The 13,484-nt window shown below is 35.0% G+C and overlaps 1 long non-coding RNA gene across 3 annotated transcripts in view; it reads left to right on the plus strand.

Annotated features, from left to right (window-relative positions):
- Positions 1-13,484, plus strand: part of LOC140688777 (uncharacterized) — a 107,686-nt gene that overhangs the window by 1,505 nt on the left and 92,697 nt on the right. The gene's annotated exons all lie outside the window — the stretch shown is intronic.

Raw genomic sequence — 13,484 nt, forward strand, 5'->3', positions numbered from 1 at the left:
AAGAGTTGTCCTTATATATATTTACTGATGCCCCATCTACTTACTTTTCTTTCCTGTCTTCTCATGCACTGATGTTAACAAAAGCATACAGATCCTTTTAATTTAGTGTTCACTACAATATAAGCTCGAAGAGGGTCTTTTAACCCCAGCACTTAGTAGGGCTCCTGGTATAGATATGTTTGGTTTGGTTGTGTTAATGATTTCTATCTACCTGTACGCCTGTTGACCTATAGAGAGTGAGATAAATTGTTGAATGAATAAGTTACTTCATTCCATTTATGAAACAGATGCAACTTATTAGCTTAATAGGTATCTGAAGGAAACTCAATACTAATCTGCATAAGAAGATCAAAACCATTGCTCACCACAAGCAGGCAGCTTATTTTGCTTTTTCCTCTTTGTGGATCATGACTTTGAAGTGAATAATCTAAAATGAATACACCTGAAACAATACAGAAAGGAGTAATGAAGTATCTTTTGCCGTAACTATAGAGATTGGCATTAATAAAGTTTCCTAGAGAGAATCAGCATTATACAGGGTAATATGGTGGCTTCCCAGGCTGTAGGATGCTAAACTGAGTAGTAGTGGTGGTACAACTTATTGAGATATGAAGCAACTGAATTAACTTGTTAATTTTTTTAAATGGATTGTCTCCCTTCTGTTTTAAGTGGGTAGGCAGACTTTGTTCTGTCTTGCCTCAGTAAAGATTACATAAATTCCAAGGGTATTTTCAAGAACAGATGGTCTTGGGTGTCTAGGAAGAAAAGGAAAAGGCAGATGGGCCCCTTCCTTTGAGGGCAGCAGAGAGGGATGGACAAGATCTCTGAAGTTGTGACTCCTGGGTGGGTCTGGGAAGGATCACTTCTAGCCATAGGGCTTTCATGTTTTATAAAACTTGGCACGTGCTATGTGTGACAAAGAACTGAGTGACCCAGATAACCGAGGAATCGTGTAGTCTTTAACAATGACATTATTAAAGGCCACTATGATGGAAAGATAATTGAAGTTCTCTTACATTTTCAGGGACTCAGAGTGCCCCTAAAATCTTAAGAAACGTTAAGGAGGCCGAAGGAAAACAAATAATGCTGATGCTGATTATCCTGACAAACTAGTCGTTTAGGGCTCAGAGACGAATTAGAAGTTAATTAACAAAACCCTAGAAACGTGATATTCTGTGCTTGTAGAAACTGACCTTATACAGTATTTTGTTAAGAATAGAAAACATTTTAGATATGTCGGCAATTTACAAACTATACTAAGGCAGTGAAAATGTTCCATAGGATACAAAATGATGGCGACGTGTCATTGCACATTTGTCCAAAACCATAGGATGTACAACACCAAGAGTGAACCCTAATGTAAACCAAGGGTTTTGACTGATTCTGATGTGTCAGTGTAGGTTTATCAACTGTAACAAGTGTATCCCTCTGGTGGGGGATGTTGATCATGAGGGAGGCTATGCATGTGTGAGGGGTGAGGGGTACATGGGGACTATCAGCATCTCCCACTCAATTTTTGCTGTGAAACTAAAGCTACTCTTAAAATAATATATATACTCTAAATAAAACTGTATGTATATATATATATTTTTTTTTTCTGTGTAGACAAAACGTTGTATGGTGGGTGGGTAAATCATACTGGGTAAGAATAAAGTTGGGCCCAGCAGCATCCATAAGTAAGGACAATTTTGCTTTCAGATGTGTGTGGTTTTCGTACACATACAAATTCTAGATGCTTCAAAGAGAGCCAAGCACTGACAGTATCAATGAAGCATAAGAATAAAACTGTCTGATGATGCAAGAAAAGCCAGACAGTGTCATCTTCACACAAATTTTGTACTGAGAAGACGAAAGACTGGAGGCAATTTTCATTGCAATTGTTTATGTAAAACAGCAGCCAAGTAAACTGAAGTAGTTTCGGGGGGGAAAAAAACGCAATTAACAGAACTGTGTGCCGTAAAAGTTTACATATGGATGAAACCAGATTGCTTGAGCAAAGTGCCTGTTAGAACCTCATTTTTAAAAAGAAAATAGCCTAACTAGGATTAAAGTCTGTGGAAATTAGGCTTATAGCTTTTACTTGGGGTAAGTAGGAGACTGCACGTCGCAAGCACAGCTTGTTTATTACACGCACACAAAGAAACACATGTTGAGAGGCCTTTTTATCTGGTTTTGCTTCATATAAAATCAAGTTGTGCAAGAGTATCTTAAATGGAACAATCGTTAAAGAAAGGATTCATCTCTAGTTACTTCCTGAGAGAGGAATATTGAATCGTTCCTGGAAATGTTTCAATTTGTCATTGTTAATTTAATTTTGAATATTTTCCTCTTTCTTGTTTTTATTCAATGATGTTTTATGGCAAAAGCATTTGGAATTAGAATAGATTTAATTAATACACTTTATTTGACATGGTTAAAAAGTTCAAGATTCCTAATAGGGGAAATAAAAACACCTATTCCTAATAGGGGAAATAAATAACAGACCAGGTGAGGGCAAGAATGTTTGGGAATGAAACACATTCACATAGGTGTCCCTTCTTAAGCTGCAATTCTGTGTACTCAAGATATTAAGTAAAATGTTTACCTAACATTTGGTAAGTGCTTATAGCAAATATCACAATTATTTCAGATGGAAAAATGATTTATTGTATTGATGGTTCTTGAATAGAATATGAGTCTGTTAATTCATAAACTGTTGGTGTCACCCAGAGAGCAGCAGGATAGTGTTGGTGAATTAATACTTGGCATTATCTGATCCACAGCACTGGGAAATTTTGTTCTACACGAAAATAAGACTATCATGAGTTTCAGCAGCTTTGCTAGTTGCTTGTAGAACTACAGATTCGTATAATTTTATAGCTAAAGTTACCTCCCTAATTTATTCGTTAAAAATAGTAAGGCCCACTTAATTTAAAGTCAGACAAAAATCTCAAAGTCATACAGCAACAGAGGAGAAAGGGCACACATATCTCCTGACCCGTGGCCCAGGGCAATAAGCTAACAGTTTGCTTTAAGTGATTTAGGAAATCACTTATTTTAATCTCTTCAGATGGTACACAGTTTCTAATAAGTTAACCCACTAATAGAGACAAAAGAAAGATAGTTAAAATACTAGCGGATAATTGCCAATCACCTATACAACAAGAGCATTTCCTTGCAGTCATCTCGTAATTCAAGCAAATAACTTAACAAAAGGAAACTGCCACTGCAGTGATGCAAAAACTGTTGGAGGCTTCTGCATGCCAGTTCCAATCGGTGTCCCGTTCTGTTTGTTTAATTTGGCAATGAACTCTTGCTTGCAAGTGTGCTTCTTAAATGAAAGCTCTTGTCCACTTGGAATGTTCCTTATAATGGCCATTGTGATTCTTAGCTGACTTCCGTAAGAGTGGTTCAAGTGCATGAGGAGAGACCATACATTTTTTAAACGTAAAACTGCCTAGAGTTCTTAAAGCAGCGAAGGGGATACCTTTAGAACATTTAGATGACTGAGATCCCATGTTTTGGAGTTTTCTCAAGAGCAGTATTTGTTACCTTTTGTCCTTTTGATAACAGATACACTGAAAGGTGTGAGATAATATCTCATGGTGGTTTTGATCTGCATGTTCCTGGTGATTAGTGGTGTTGAGCAACTTAATGTGTAACAGTTGAGCATTTGTATTCAGGTTCTATTTTAATTAATAATAATATTTAGCACTTACTAAGTGCCATATGCCAGGTATCTTTTAAGATTATGATTGTGTGTGGATGTATTTATATTTATATATATTCAGTTCTATTTAAAAAACACTGAACTAAGGATAGCAAATCATTAAGGTTCCAAGTGCATTTGCTATTGAAATGTTGTCTACATTCTCGATACCTCTAGATTATTTTGTTATTAAAGAAAAGAAAATTTACTAACCCACACTTTTCTAAGAAAGAAAAGCAGAATGAGTTAATTCATTTTTCATGTGGCTGTGAGTTAATGATCTAGGCTACACACCTTACATGTTTTTGTTTTGTTTGTTTTTTAACTGGTACTCTTACGCAGAAGTATAAACATAGTGAAAACCACAAATCTCTAGGTCACAGAAACAAAAATATAATTTAGAATAAAATACATAAAATCCACAAATTAGATAATAATATACATTGTAATGCTATTAATTAATTCCATCAAAATAAATCATTCTAGTTTCAATTTCTCCATTTCTTTATAAACATTCTGTTAGATGTTTCTTCTGGTTTGTTCCCCAAGCTACATGAATTTGAGCTCATCAGTATGCTCACCATTACGACCGAATTCTCTTTCTTTTTTATTAGATTAAAATACCAGAGATTGAAATGATCTGTTTATATGTCCACTTCCCATAGTATACCATAATCTCCTCAAAATCATGTTTTTCCTTTTTTTTACATAATTTCCATAGCTCAAGGAGCTTCTGTCAAACAGAATTGAATGGAATTATTCTAGATAGGTTATGAAAAAAATGTGTAAGTGCTATATGCCTGAAGTATAGCATGGTAGTTCTAAAAAACAAAAACAACACATTAAAGGATGAAAAGCAGTCACCTTATTCAAAAACCTATGAATGTAGTATAAAGATATGGATTTCAGTAGAATAGATTATGTAGCCAGATAGATTATGAAATGGGAGCAAGTCACATTAGTAGTATTTAAGCGACTAATCTAACAATAGTCATATACTAAATGCAAAGTAGAGAGAAACATACATGTATAATAACACCACAATAGTAACTATAATAATAAATACATAATTGTAATATTATTTAATGCTCAGTAAGTGACATATGGCAGGATATCTTTTAAGATCATAATTATATATATAATATATGTATATATTTTGTTCCAGTTTTATTGAGATGTAGTTGACGTACTGCACTGTTTAAGATATACACAAAAGTTTAAGGAACTTATATCTGTATATGAGTGCTCTGAATAGTATAGATTGTCTGTATATGTATAATATCAGATTATATAATTACGTGTGTGTGTGTATATACATACACACAAACATTACTGCTCTACCAAAAGTCTTTAGTATCATAACTATGGGTAAGAAGAGGGAGCCACAGATAAGTTAAATAACTTACTCAATGCCTAAATTCCAAGAAAGTTAAGCTATTATTTAAATACACACTGTCGAGTTCTAGAGCCTCATTCTTTTTTCTAATAGACTCAGATCCATCACAGATCAACCTGTGTAATAAAAAATCAAATTAGATATAACGTTGGCAGCAAACGTGCCAGAGTAATACAAAATAATTTGGATTACATTATTTTTGTTTTGAACATACAGTGACCTATTTAGCTTCCCATAACTGCTACTGATTTTCCATTTCAAATTTCTGTGCCAGTAAAAATACAGGAAAAGCGTTCCTTGTCATGCAAGAATTCTGTATGAAATTTATGATATATATAATTACCCACAGGTATATAAAGTATATTTAAATTCCAAGCTCATTGACAAGGCCCTGCAAAAGACTCCAGAGTATCTTTCTTGTCACTTATTTTGATACAACTATCACATCCATGCTCCAATCACACTGAATTTACACTTTATCAAATGTGGCATGTTGTTCTATCTGCTTTGAGTCTGTGAAGGTTGTGTTCTATTTACATAAAACTCACTTTCCGTATATTTGACCCGCGTAACTTTTTTTCTTTTTCTTTTTCTTTTTTTTTTCTTCTTAGCTTAGATGTATATTCCTCCAGGAAGCCAATCTTGATACCCAGGTTAACTGTCCATGCATTTCATTCTCCTAACACTTAGCATGTTCCTTAAGATATTACTGATCACACTATAAAGAGATTATGGGTAAAGTTATCTGTACCAGTCCTCACTAAAATGTAATTACTAAGGAAGCAAGGACTGAGTTTATATATTCAGAACTTAGCAAAGTCCTCATATAAAGACCTCAAGAGTGGGTAGATTAAGGGTTAATATCAAAATTGCTTTGCTGTTCTTATAATATTAAGAAGGCATTAAAAGAGAAAGCACTATCTTTTTTTAGTAAATAAAAAAGAATTTATGTAAGATGATGTATTTGTAATATTTGGAAGGTTAGTTAGACTCTTAACAAGAGAGAAAGTCTGAAAGGCATTCAAGGTTAAATCAGTGACATCAGCAAAGGCGGAGGGGCAGAGGTGAATGTATCTGGGAAATCAAGTTCTCCCTAATGCCTTTGAAATTACTCTTACATGATTGAATGAGTGTCCTCAAGCCACATACAAGGCTGTATATATTGACTAGATATAATTTTACAACCTTATTTGCCAGAGGCGTGAAAGGTTATTCTCATTCAATAACCTGTTTTTACCTCCTTCACTTTCAGTGAAAGAAGTGAGGTTCAAAATAGAAGGGGCTGCTCTGGTTACGTATACTATTAGTTAAAGACGATCAACCATGAAGGCTACATTCATTTGGTTGCTGTCCATGGATGTTATTAAGTACTGTCCTTTAGAATTAGTATATTGTATGCATTTTATAAAATATGTTTGCACAAAAATGCATCAACAGCATTTCTATTAATACTGTTTCTTTTAGAGGATAGTGGTTTGCTGTTTCACTGCATTCCTTTATAATGATGCTTCATTTGATCCTTATACATTAGGGAAAGTTACGTTTTCCTCTAGGGGAAGTAAAAGATAAAATGGCATATATGTGGTACAAAATCATGTTAAAAATAAATGTCTATATTAATGGGGAAGTAAAAGATGAAATGGCATATATGTGGTACAAAATCATGTTAAAAATAAATGTCTATATCGATGTGTGCACTGTTTTGATATTGGTGATGATTTCATGGGTTTAATAATACATATGTCAAAACTTATTATACATGTCAATTATGTACTGATTATGTATCAAATGTCAATCAGTGAACCTTACAAATACTTCATATTTTTCACTTACTAAAATTTTAGTCAAATAATAACAAAACCTAAGATATAATTGTATAGTTACTAAAATGCACATTAAAGATATGCTTTAATATTTATGGCTGTGATACTTCGAAGTAATCAATGTCACTGGCAGCATATTCTTAGCCTTCTGATTAAATCTATCACAATACACTTTTACATTTATATAAATTAATTCCATTTCAAATAAATTAATTTTTCTTAACTATTTATCTTTTCCCCTTTACTGGGACCTATCTTTTCTTTTCATATGTGTTCTTTTTGCTCTTATGGTTCCTACAAATTTCACTCCCTTCTGAGTCATCAGTCTCCTCTTCGTGTCTCTTCCAATATTTCTGTTTCCTTTGTTACCTTCATTAGATATAGTGGCTTCTGAAGTAATGTTGCCTGACTAATTAGATTCCCAGGCGTTTGGCTGAATAGCCAAGATAAGTTCCATTCTCCATACTTTGTTTACTGTCTCCATGCCTGGTCAAATGCAGAATTTTAACTTCCTGGACTTAAAGAATCAGCTACCATTTTAGCTGGGGAAAAAAACCCTAGTTCTAGAAATGTTGAAACTAGGGGTTCTGTGATAGTAATTGGTGCTAGAGAGCAGAATAAACGCTCTCTCAAAGGACAAAACTCAATGCACATCGTGAACTGCTTGTAATTGAGACCTATGCTTGGAAGTATTTCTCTCACCATCAGATTACAGATCTTGACAGATTTAATTCTCTCAGTTACTGTTTTTGATCAAGATGAATATGATGTATGTATGAATTAAAATTGTTTATATTACATGTAAGTTTGAATATTTCTTTAATGCTTAGCCCACCTTTGAAAGCCCAGTCTATTTTTCATTTCTGGCAGTAGTGATGATAAATGCCAACTACTATGCTAAGCAGTGGTAGCAGAGAATTGCGCAAAGTATGCATCTAGCCAGGAGAATGTCACAGTGCATTGTAGGATATGGATTAACAATTATAATCCGGTGCTTTATTTGTCAATTAAAGGTATGCACAGCTGGTAGACTTGTCTAAACGGGGTACTTAACTCTATTTATAACTTGCGTATGTATACTAAAAGTTATGCAAAAGAATGCTATTTTACATAAAAAGCTGAAAGCTTGAAACAACTCAAATATCCACCCACTGCAAAATTAGTATATTGTGGTATACGCGTGCAAAGGGACATGTTACAATGGGAACGCATGAACTCTGTCTACATACAACAATACGATTGAATCTTAGCGACATAATATTAATCAAAAGAAGCCTCAAAGACTCAAAGAATATTAATTATGTTATTCCAGTTGTATAAAATTTATAAATAGAAGACACTGAGTTTTAGAAGTCCGGATAATGGTTATATTTGGGCAGTGAGGAGAAGGAAGTAATTAAAATGGGAAAGAACAACGTTTTCTGGAGTATTGTGAATGGTCTTTATATTAATTTTCTATGGCTGTATAACAAATGACCACAAGCTTGGAAGCTTAAGACATCACACATTTATTGGCTTACAGTTTCTCTGGGTCAGGAGTCTGCACAGTTTAGCTGGATTCCCTGCAGGCTGGAATCAAATGGTTGGCCGGGAGCTGGTTGCCATTTGCACGCTGGTTTGGGAAGAGGCCTGCCTCCAGATCACTTACGTTGGCTAATTTCCTTACTGCTATCAGAGTCATGGCAGCTTGCTTTATCAAAGTCTCTAGAGCAAGTTTGCTAGTAAGACAGCATAACCATGGGAGTGACAGTCCATCACGTTTCCCACAGTCCATTCCTTAGAAATAAGTCCCATATCCTGTACCCACTCCAAAGGAAGGGAATGTAAAAACACACGTATCAAAAGGCAGTAGCCGTTTGGTGGTTACTTTAAGTTTTGAATGCCACATCCTATTTTTTTGAAGTGGGTGGTGACTAGAGCAGTCAGGTCACATTATTTAATTCATTCTTTCAAAAACTATTTTATGTACTGGTTAGACTTCGGTTGAAAAGTTATTTTTCCCAAGGGCTTGAATGGTGTAGGTCATGGAAATGGGTATTTGAAGTCTCCCAGTGGTACCATGCCAACACAAGGCTCTGAGTCCTACTGACAGTGGTGCCCACATCATGTTGTGTGTGTGTGTGTGTGTGTGTGTGTGTATGTGCGCACGCATGTGCTGTGATGTGCAGGGTAATTTGTAGGGTGGTGCCTCCAAAGCACAGCATCCAGGCAGTAGACTTCTTCCTGGACCTAAGTGGCTACTGAGTGTGACACTCTGATTATCTTATTTTTCTCATTTCTTGATGCAGCTTCTGAGTAACAGACATATGTCTGTCATTTCTTAATTATTACTTACTATCTTATTTGGAGCCTGGTTGCATACTATAATAGCGGTCTCAAAAATCACTTTTTTGTTTCTTTTGCTTCTCACCTGTCTTTAATATATTTCTGATATACAAATACTTTTAGGACTTCAGGTTTTCCTTCTGACCACAGGTTCATTTTCACAGTGGTTGCATTTCTAGTTTTCTAAATACACACAGTGATGATGCTATTGGCCCAGTTTCTATTTTTCAAGACTTTTTTTCATCCTTTAAACCGTCTGGTTTCATAGAGCATCCTGGCTACATTAGCTCTGCCAAGCTATCCATCAAAACCAATCTGCCCTCAAGTTCAACACTAGTAAGGTGGCTATAAATTCTCATTTGCCCAGAACAGTCCAGGTTTATGCTTGTCTGGAATAATTATTAATGGGGACCCTTTCGGTCTCGAGTCTCCTAGTTCGATGATGGTGTGTGACCCCTCCTCAGATGGTCTTCGGTGCTGTCTAAAACTCCCCGGGTTCTGTATTTTCAACGAGCGCCTCATCAAGTCAGGCTTATGTTTTCTTCATGTTCCTCTCATTCTGAGCTGCCTGGAAGTGCTTCTCAACAGCGTAGAACCAACGGCATTCATCCTTTCAAAACTGGACCCTCTTCCCTTATTGGTCCTTCAAAGCTTTTCCCATCTGCTAGTTCACAGTTGTTCCAGCAAGCTAATTCTGCCATTTAGTAATATTTGACTGTTTCTGACCCAGTATGCATTTTTAACCTCTTTATACATATTGATTTTTTCACAGAAGTTCAGTTATTATACAAAAGCATTAAAAAGCATACTTTGTTTCATGCACCCTCCCCTAAGCTCAACATTTAATTTTTTAAATTAAATATTTTACTTGTCAATTGAACTGAAAAATAATTTTTACCTTCTCATCACCATATTTACCAGTGACCTACTAGTTCTTCCAAGTTAAATTTCAATCAGCCGAGAAATTTTAGTGAGACAGAGATTTCACTTAATTATTATTCTTTATTCTCTATCATTTTTTAGGAATAGGTTCTTACTAGGATTATATCATCAAATAGGACAGTATGATTATCTAATATAAATATCTGTATATGTAATTTTAATGACATTTTTATTCTTAGGTATATGGAGACCACCAACTGTAACCAATCTTTAAATTATTTCTATAAATAGAAAGCTACATGTTATCCTATTGTTTTCTTCTAACTTACATGTAGGATCCACAGCTACATTTTTTTAAACTGTAAAAAATGTGGTAAAAGTATTTTTTCAGTCAAATTCAATTAAAAAATCAAGATGATTCTGATGCACCTTTTTCTGCCTTTTAAGCTCTGTGCACCCACATTTTGAACACCATTTACAGAGGACTAGCTAGTTCAGACAAAAGACCAACCCAGTTCATATGGCCATTTTCTAGGATTTGTGAACATGCCATGGCCTGCTTGTATGTTCTTCTTATGATTATAAGAACAAAACAGTAACTTTAGGTCAAATTGTAGCTTAGGACACTTTTCTTCCAGGGAAACACACTTTATAAAAGTCTTTCTTCATATTCTCTTTCGAAAAGCCCTTTCATTTTCAGTTGTGAGGAAAGTGAAATATTTGTGGTTTAAATGCAACTGTTGTAGCACAAATTTAAATACTGTGACTATTTTGCAGTGGATAGCAAAACAAAAACAAAGTAGAACAAAACAAAACACACACATTAGTTAATGCTTATAAATTATTTCCATTCTAAGGTACTTCTGAATTGAAGTAAGTTCTCTGAAGGTGTCCATTTACACATAAGTAAACTTCATATTTAATATTCACTAAATTGAATGTGACCATAAAATTCTAATCTTTCTAACTGTCCAATTGCTATGTGTGCCATCACCATTTATTTTAGTTTTCTATGATTAAATGAACACAAACGAAAAGAAATTAAAAGTTACAATTTTTTTAATCTTCTCTTCCCTTCATCTCTCTCCTGATGATTTTTTAATTAAATTTGTTGTTGTTAAGCTGAGCATAAATGGAAGTGTGAAAAGCATAAATGACCGCGAAGGTAACTTCGTGATAACTAAGACATCAAGGAAAGAACTCTCCCCGTGAAGGGACTCCGGAAGGGTCCTCAGTCCATTTCCCTCCTCCACGAAGGGAACCACGACACCGGTTTCTAAAACAGAGTTTTGTTGGTTTTTGAACTTTTATGAATGTCATTGTTCAGTATGTATTCTTCTCTGCTTGGCTTCTTTCTCTTCGTGTTATGCTTGTGAGCATAATCCATGTTGGATAAACGTTACCTAATTTATTTCACTCTGTATAGTATTTGATTATACAAATATTCCACAATTTACGTGTCTTTCTACTGATGAAGGACATGATTACTTTAGAGTTTTGCTATATTACGAACAACTCTCTTCATAGAAGGTTAGCTAATTCAGAAAAGATAAAGCCAATTCTGGCACAGTGTGACTTGGAGAGTAGATGCTGGTAATTCTTTTGACTGAATGCCCAGGCAGGGAATTGCGGGGTTGTGGGGTATGCGCTCCGTTAGCCTTAGGAGACAGTACAAAGCAGCGTCCCAAAGCGGACACGCAGAGTCTCACCCAACAGCAGGTGTGCTGGCTCTGGTCACTCTACATCCTGATGCAACGTGCTACTGTCTGTCTTCTCCAGGTTCCTGTTTCTGGGGTTGGTGCAGACAGAGAGCACTGTGCTTCAGATTGTCTTTCTCTGATGATTCATTAAATTGGTATCATTTAATATTTATCAGCCATCTTTGGTTTCTTTCTTTCTTTTTCTTTCTTTCTTTCTTTCTTTCTTTGAGAAATATATTCAGGTACAATTGATGACAATGAACTACATGTGTGTGGAGGGGGTGGATGTACAATTTGATAAGGTTTGACACACACATGTGCTCATGAAACCAGTAGCAAAGTCAAGATAACAAACATTTCTGCCAACCCCAAAAGTTTCCTCTTGCCCCTTTTTAATTTGTCCCTCCTTCTACCTCCATTCTCAGGCCACTTCTGTTTTTTGTCACTATAGATTTGTTTGTATTTTCTACAGTTTTATATAAATGGAATGATTTCCATTTTTTCCCCTTTTTAATTCTTTTTCCTGAGGTACAGTTGACATACAATATCATATTAGTTTCATGTGTACAACGTAGTGAGTGGTTAACATTTATATATGTTATGAACTGATCACCGTGATAAGGCTAGTAATTTGGTTACTTCTTCTGTGAAATATCATTTTCCTAGTGTTATCTGCCTTTTTTCTCGTTTCTTTGTAAAGATTCTTTATGTTTTTAATATTTGCCTCTTGTCAGACATGTGTTACAAACAGTTCCCCACCAAGGTAATATCTGCTTTTTAAATTTGTTTTATTTTTATATCTGTTGTGGTTGTTCTCTCCCTTCCAGGGTATATATTGATATGACTTTGGGTCATTTTTATTTATTTTTAGCCACAACATTATGTTCAAGGTATTAAGGATGAAATGTTTTAACTTTTGGTAAACATTCTGTAAGCCAACTTGATAACACAGAAATCAAAGGACAGGGCTACACCACATTCTAGCCACAAGCTTTATTAAGAGATAATAAAGAAAAAAAGAAGAGGTCACTAGTTCATCTACCTTTTCTAGTATGCCATGTTATAAAGACTTTTCCTTCACTGGAATTGAATTCACCCTTTAAATGTCACAGTGATGATTTTATTTTATTAAAGGCAGATTTATCATGATGCATACATTTTAGGGCCTCTCACTTAGATGGGCCCTTTCAAAGGTCCTAATTTTTAGTTACACCTTTATAAATACACTTAAAATTTTATTTCTCTTAAAAAGCACCTCCAAAAATGTAAGTTGCAGGCCTGAGACTTGGATATGATGCAGATGATCTTTATTATATTTTCAGTTGCTTTTCCCCAACAAATAGTAGTAACCAAAACTATCTAAATGCTTAAACCCTTCAACTACTCGTGATGTTAATATAACACCGCAGAAAAGTGAGTGGGAGCTAGGAGTCATTAACTGTCTGAGGACATGCACTAGAGCTTTCTAATGAGGGAAATAGTAAGTGGAAATGGTCATAATTAGTTCCAGTAATGAAAATTAATAAATTTCAAGTCAGCTAAATCACAACACTATTGCATTTCACCAAATGTATAAACTTCCAGAACGTGGGGAAGTATAATATGTTTCCATGCTGAACAATTTTGATAAATCATGTCTTGTATGGGAAAGTGTATCTTTCTGACTTCTG

The sequence above is a fragment of the Vicugna pacos genome, chromosome 23 (genome assembly GCF_048564905.1).
Source record: "Vicugna pacos chromosome 23, VicPac4, whole genome shotgun sequence".
Taxonomy (NCBI): domain Eukaryota; kingdom Metazoa; phylum Chordata; class Mammalia; order Artiodactyla; family Camelidae; genus Vicugna; species Vicugna pacos.